This window comes from Hyla sarda, unplaced genomic scaffold, assembly GCF_029499605.1.
Source record: "Hyla sarda isolate aHylSar1 unplaced genomic scaffold, aHylSar1.hap1 scaffold_111, whole genome shotgun sequence".
In the NCBI taxonomy this organism is placed as follows: domain Eukaryota; kingdom Metazoa; phylum Chordata; class Amphibia; order Anura; family Hylidae; genus Hyla; species Hyla sarda.
Window position 1 is genome coordinate 47787 of NW_026607730.1, and position 7703 is coordinate 55489.

Genomic DNA, 7703 nt, shown 5'->3' on the forward strand with positions numbered 1-7703 from the left:
GACAACATACAGAGACAAGGGTCTTACAGACAGACAAGAAACAACAAGGGAAGTAGGGCGGGAAGGTTACCAAGACAGACGAGAGAAAGCGTAGCCAAAAAAGGGTCATGGCGTCACAGAGGATCCCAAGGCCAATAGGTCACGGTACTCGGAGGTAGACTGGAAGGATGACCAATCATACCACGTTTTGGTACATCTTTCATTTTCTGCAGGGGTCAAGGCAATTAACTCCTCAATGTGCTGAAAATAATTCACCTCTGCAAGCCATTCCCCAACAGTCGGGGGCGTGGAAGACCTCCATTTACGGGGAATAACTGACTTAGCAGCCTGCAGAAAATAGCGCAAGAGAGATTTCCGGAAGGAAGTAGCAGAAATGTCAAACATAAAGAGCAGGACTGCCTCAGGGGAATCCGGAAGAGTCACACCGATGATATCGTGAGTGATAGAGCGTACTGAAGTCCAGAATGGACGCAGTGAGGGACAACTCCACCAGATGTGCAACATCTTATCAGTCGCTTGTCCACAACGCCAACAAAGGTCAGAGACTGATGGGTACCATCGATGCAACTGCTCCGGAGTCCTATACCAGCAGGAGAGTATTTTGTAGTTCGTCTCTTGTGATCTGTTAGGTATGATTGACTTATTTGAAAGGTGAAAGCATTTCTGCCATTGCTCCGGGGAGAACTGAGAGCCGAGGTCCGCCTCCCAAGCGCTACAGAAGGAGGGCAAAGAAGAGGTGTGTTGAGTAAGCAACAATCTGTACAGAAACCCTATGGTGTGGGGGGGGGGCAAGGAGGGGGCCATGCAAAGTCCCTCAAAGGGAGTTAACTCCCGATGCAGGTGGGCCGAGCGTGACACCGAAGAGTAGAAATGTTTTAGTTGTATGTATTCAAAAGGCTTACGGGGATGGGGAGGTTCAACTGGACGTATGTCAGCAAGGGGCAATAAGCCCTCAGAAGACAACACGTGAAAAAAACGGAGTGGGTCAGATTTGGAGCTCCCCACAGCTTGAAGAGTTTTTAAATGATCTTAATACCAACACATGGGGACTTCATTTTACTCATAATATCTTTCACAATAATGCAGAATTCCTAGATGTTGTCGTATTTCATGACGAAGCCAATAGACTAAGCACTCGCACTTTTTTCAAGGAGGTAGATAGCAATAGCTATTTGGACTTTTCTAGCTCCCATTACAAAAAATGGATTTCTAACATCCCGTAAGGTCAGTTCAAGCGGATTAGACAGAACTGCTCTTCTTTGGAAGATTTCAAACTCCAGAGCAACACTCTTAAAACTCGCTTTAAAGCGAAGAAATATCCTAAGGCCATTATAGAGTCGGCATACAAGAAGGCCAGCTTACAGACACAAGCCGAATGTCTGTGTAAAACAACTCGCAACAATTCCAAAAACTATGACTGGTCCTCCAATTTTATTACCACCTTCACACGGGAACATACGCAGGTTAAGGAAATTCTATCCAAACACTGGCCGATCCTATTAAAAGATCCCTACCTATGTGACATTCTACCCCACAAACCCTCTGTCACTTTTAGACGTGGGCGCACTCTACGCAATATAGTCGCCCCTAGCAGACTAAGAGCTGCTACTTCTGGCCAGACTAATAATTTTTTGACCAGTATAGGTAGCTATCAATGTGGCATCACAAGATGTAAATGTTGTGCCAGTATTAATAATCGCTTTAAAAAATTCACGTCCACCAAAACAGGCGAGCATTTTAATATCAAAACCTTTTTAAACTGTTCCTCTCAATATGTGATATATCTACTGGAATGCCCTTGCAAACTCCAATATGTGGGCCGTACCATCCGTTGCCTACGGGAAAGAATTAACAAACATCGTAGCAACACCGTTCATGGTTTCTTGCTACACAGTGTCTCCAGACACCTGCTTCAGGTACACAAGCAAGATTTCCGATGCATTACGGTTACACCTATTGAAGGCATCTCAAAAGAGGACCCGCAAAGATTCAGTACATTGAGGAAAAGAGAGAACTTTTGGATCTATAAACTCAAAACTCTTGCACCCGGAGGCCTTAATGAACTTATTGAATGCTCCCTGTAATCCTCACCAATATTATTATTATCTGTCCACAGGGTTATCTGTTTCTCTTGTATCAATTACTCAATATTTGTTATATATACTTTTGGTCAAATATTTACTCACTAATTTATCGAGTGTTTACATTTTAACATATTTTGCATCTTATTTACCGTGTGCTTCTATGTGGTTTTACTAACATCCCAACACTGCGTATTTATAATGGGTTTGTTTACTCCATATCTCTAAATTTTATATTTATGACATTTATATTTATATTGATTTCCCTTATGTTAATATTGATTTTATATCCATGAATTTTATACATATATAGATTTATATCCATATTTATAATATTTACATTTATATCTTTACTTTCATTTTATATCAATTTTTTACCGTATTTTCCTATATACTGTTATTCTTTTATCTAATTTACCATAGACATTTGGGCTTCTGCTTTATATGTCACACTCTTTTCGACGAGGTTGTAGGTGATTTATTGCCCCCTTACGTCCGGTCTTATTATCATTATATTAAAACCATCTTATCTATTTTATTCTACACTTCTATGTGTATACTTGTCATAGACAGCTATGGTTCTGTTACCACTCATATATTCTTACATTTTGGTTATGTTACCCCTATGCCCTGATTTATTATGGCTCTCTAGACACGCTTCATCTGATAATCATGGGTCTATGATCCATTTCTATTAATCTCCCTTTTCCTCTCCCCCTCCTTATTCCCCCCCCCTCTTTTTCTTTACATTTTATTATTTCTGGCAGTCCATTTGCAACTGCTGTAGGCCCTTAACTTTTAGCCCACCCCTATGAGTGTTTTTCTAGTTCTAATCGCGCTGCCTATTTATCATGTTCCGCCCCTTTTGTCACGGGGTAGGGCTAGTAACTCCGCCCTTCGTAAATGTTGATTGTTGATTGTTGATTCTATGCTAGGTGTGTAAGGGCAACACCTGTAGTGACCTTTGACCATTCTAGCCACGCCCACTTTGCGTTTTTGGCGCCTGTTCACATTGTATTTAAACTTGCCATGTGTCCTATGTATGTTATGCTGATCTGATGAAGAGGGGTTTACCCTCGAAAAGCGTCATCTTGTCCATTTTATTGTTTTTTTTAAATAAAATGTCCTGCTGAGGACTTTCCTATTACCTTTGGTATCCGCCTCATCTGTCTACAAGTGTCTGCAGCGCCATACCTGAGGGTTTTTTCCTGCTCTACTTCTAATATTGACTCCCAGGACGACTTGTTTCCTCCTGCAACCCATCGGCATAGCAGCGACTCGCACTACAGTACCCAGATTATATCGTGGGTGATATGCTTTTTTGCATAGATCTCAAGGATCTTTCATCTATAACCCATTGCCTCCGGTATTTTTGAGCTAGCAGCGCCTGGATTATCGTTGGTCCTTCTTCCTCTACCTCCTCGCAAAGTAAGATTAAGGTCACCACATAAGACAACAGTGCTCCTAAGAAGCGAGAGAGCAACATCAATAAAGTCAAGCAAAAAGGGGATCTGTTGGAGATTCGGGCAGTAGACATTAAGAATCGTGAATTCGTGTCCCCCAATACTTAAAGAAAAGATAAAGTAACGTGCATCCGGGGCAATCGTACAGTTCAGAACCTGATGGGGAAGAGACTTGTGAATGGCGATCGCCACCCCACAGGATCTGGACAGAGGATTGTCAGCACAGAACCAGGAGGTGTAGTGTGGATGTTTGAGAGAGGGTGTGTGGCCTACCTTAAAATGTGTCAGATGAGCCCGTTGCTTGTGACAATGGTGAAGGATCTGAGCCCTTTTTTCCGGGGTGTTGAGACCTTTGGCATTAAAAGAAATAATCTTGAGATCTGCCATGAGAAACTCAGAGAAACCGAGAGAAAACAAAAAACCTAAGTTAGTACAGGAATGAGGTGCTATTATAGGGGGTCAGATTAAAAAAAAAAGGGGGGGGGAAACAAAACACAGGGATAAGACAAGGGGGAAAAACAAAAAGGAGCAACACAAAAGGAGAACAAGTACACAACAAGAGCAGCAAACACCTACACAAGACAGACCAACAAAACAAGAGAGAAGAGAAAGAAGAAAAGAAAAAAGAGGGGTAACGAAATAAGCAGTAGACAGACAGAGAGAAGAGACTACTGCTGTGGAAACTAACAAGAACAATAAGTAGTAAAGGAGGGAAGAAGTCCCAAGGACCAGATCGTCCCCAGGAGCCCCATACCTATAGGGGGGTAAATTTAATCAGGTAGCGAGAGAGACAGAACCCACTACACTGCTGAATATGTAACAGTAGCTGAAAAGAGCCCAAAAGTGCTAGAGGACAATGAAAATGAGTCAGATGAAAAGGGGGAAAAAGATACAAAAAGCACAATTAGAAGCACTGGGGAGAGAATAGTGACATTACAGTTTCTAATACAATAATCCCAAATCCCCAAATGGCAACTATCAGTAGCACCAGAAGATAACATTAATAAAAATGAGCAATCAACTGCTAAATAGCACATTTCTAGTGGAAAGATCAAATGGGAGGTTGCGAGGCCCTACGAGAAGCAGCAGCCACCGAGGGCAGCTGCGACTGGCGAGACTGAGGGGCCACTCGGGGTCCGCGAGAGTCTCTAGGAGGGAGTCCAGAGCGAGGGGCTCTCGCCGGAGGTGAAGTAGGGGGCGGGACTGGCCGTTGGAACGGAGGGGAATGCAACATAGGCCATTCCGGAAGCACCACCTCAGGTAAATCCAGGGCTTGGAGAAAGCTGGGAAGATCCTCCGGAGAGCGCAGGGACACCACGCGCCCCCTATTGCGCACTGTGAGGGAGAAAGTAAAACCCCAGCGGTACGGAAAGTCCCTGTCACGCAGGACCTGCAGAAGGGGCTTAAGAGCAGCTCATTGGGCCAGTGTATGGCGTGAGAGATCGGGGTACAACTGGACAGGGACGTCCTTGTAGGTGATCTGTCGACGTCTTCTCGCACGTCGCAAAATGTCCTCCTTCAGGGCATAAAAGTGTATCCGGCAGATTACGTCTCTTGGATTGCGGTCGTCAGAGCTTTGTGGGCGCAGAGCTCTATGTGCTCGGTCCATCTCTATGTGCGCCTCAGGAGGCCTGTCTAGGAGGTCATTGAAAATAGCAGGAAGGGCCTCCCACAGCTCCCCAGATGACACCGCCTCTGGCAAACCACGGATTCTGATGTTGTTCCTGCGGCTACGATTTTCAATATCATCCAAGTGTTGCTGAAGATGGAACAATTGGTCAGTGTGGCCACTCACTACAGCCTGCAAAGCCTGAAGGGAGGTTAAAGTAGAGTCCTGTGCCGCCTCCACGGTCTCCACCCTGGCGGACACAGAGGAAAGTTCTGAACGCAGTTGTGCAAATTCTTGCTTGCATTCGAGGACCACCTGTCGGGTCAGTGTAGAGATATCATCTTTAGTTGGGAGAGACTGTACCAACGACTGTAGGTCGGCCAGAGTGATAGGAGCAGAGGCCGCAATGGCAGGAGGCACTACCACATCACAATGCATAAAGAGCGGAAAAGTGGTGGGGTGGCATCCAAGCTGCAGGCTACCTCCTGGTGTGTGGGAGGCAGTTGAGGGCCAGGAGGGGGCGAGGGTGATGGCCCCTGGCTGGAAGGTGCAGAGGCCGGAGGGGAGGCAGCTAGTGCAGACCCTGCAGGAGATGATGAGGCAGAATGTGAGCCAGCAGCCCAGGAAGAGCCAGACACCCATGGGGGGGGAAGGTGACCTAGCTACCAGGCCAGCAGGTAATAGAGATGGTGGCTGTAGGAGGTACTTGGGGAGACCCTGGGGGAGAAGCCCCCTCGGGTCTCCGGAGAGGGACATCCAGATGCAGCATAGCCGTAGTGCCCCTCCAGGAGGGTGGGGATGGGCCTAGGGGAGGCTGTAGGTGAGGTACCGTGGGGGTTAACAGGATATCCCCTGTGAGCAAGTCCAATGTGAAGGGACCGCTGACAGGAAGCACCTCCATGGCTGGGGGTCTCTCAGGGGTTCCTCTTACCTGGTTCCGTGAGGGTCCAGGCTCTAGACCGCACACAAGCAGAGCGGGAGCCACATCAGGAAGGTGGGCCTGCTGCGTGCCGCCATCTTGCTGCCTGGGAGAGCCGGAGGACGCAGCGCTTCAGAAGGGATGGCCGGAGGAGCACCGGAACGCTCCGGAGGTGAGCAGTGATGATCCCGAGGGCGGGCGCACTCCTCTTCAGTGCGGCCTTGTATCAGAGCCGTGGCTGTCGGAGGGGCCGTGCGTGTACCGCTCCGCTGTTCCAAGATGGCGCCGGGCATCAGAGCAGGCAGCGGGGTCCCCGTGCGGGAGGGCTGGGCCCGGGTAAAGTAAGTGTCGAGAGACATGGGAAGTGGTGGGGGGATGCCAGAGACCTTCTTCTTTTTGTTCCTTGATCTATTCCCCATAGGCACAGCACAAGAAGGGCAAAAATAGCTAACGGCAGGCAGGAGCTCCTCAGCAGCACGTCCTCATACAACCATGGCTAGACACGCCCCCCTAAAGTAAATTTTTTAATGGGCGAGAACACACCCAAAATCTGTCCCAACAAAACTTTGCTTTGCATCCTGCAATTTCTCCCAACTGTTCTTTTTCTACCTGCTTGTAAGGCATGCCTACACTAACTTTTTAATTTCTTAAAGGGGTACTCCGCCCCTAGAAATCTTATCCCCTATTAACGCATGCCTACACTCACTTCCTACACAGAAGGTAAATGGGACATCTTTAAATCAACTCTAAATAACTATACATCTAAATATATACCAAAGGGGAACAAATATAAACGATTAAAACTAAATCCTACATGGCTGACACATGATGTTAAAAGAGCAATAAACAACAAAAAAATAGCCTTCAAAAAATACAAATCTGATGGGTCAGCAATAACATTTAAACAGTACAAAGAGCTTAATAAAATCTGTAAGTGCTTGCTTTGGCAGCACATATACTAAAATTGGAACGATACAGAGAAGATTAGCATGGCCCCTGCGCAAGGATGACACGCAAATTCGTGAAGCGTTCCATATTTTTTCGTGGACATTATAGAAATGAACCTACGACTTGAGCTCTAAGAGGACATTTTATTGGATCATAAGTATGCTGAGATTATCTGCTTAGATGAGGGGTATTCGAGAGGAGAAGAGTAGTTTCCCTGTTTACAGTTACCATTAGGGTATAGATTATCCAAAATGTTTCTTTAGTCAAACAGGAGTTACTATTAGAATTACAATAAGTATTTAAGGCCAAAAAATATATAATTACAAATGTTTTTCTAGTATATAACCGCTTAATTTTTGATACCCAATATCTGGCTTAACCATGCAGAATTTAGTTACATAATCAGGTTATCTGTTTATTTGGTCAGATGTTGGGAAAGTTTAACATAAGGGGTGGAGGGTGACGAGAGGTGAAGACGATAAGTAGACAGTTCTAAGTCTTGCTTTGGATTGCCCACCCACTGTTCCCCATAAGTTGAGGTGGTAATGTGTTCCCTTGAGCTTTTTCAGCTGAAGGTGGTAATTTCCTCTACCAGTAACTTAAGACTAAAGGGTTTATCCCTTGGATTTACAGAATTGTATCTAATGTTAGTCATCTATATGTTTACTATTTATGATTTGTAT

At 45.5% G+C, this 7703-nt stretch overlaps 1 non-coding gene across 1 annotated transcript; it reads left to right on the top strand.

Annotated features, from left to right (window-relative positions):
* Positions 1–7006: 7006 nt before the first annotated feature.
* On the top strand, positions 7007–7113 carry LOC130301110 (U6 spliceosomal RNA). Its single transcript, XR_008851807.1, has one exon. It is a non-coding gene; the product is annotated as a U6 spliceosomal RNA (small nuclear RNA).
* The last annotated feature ends 590 nt before the right edge of the window (positions 7114–7703 follow it).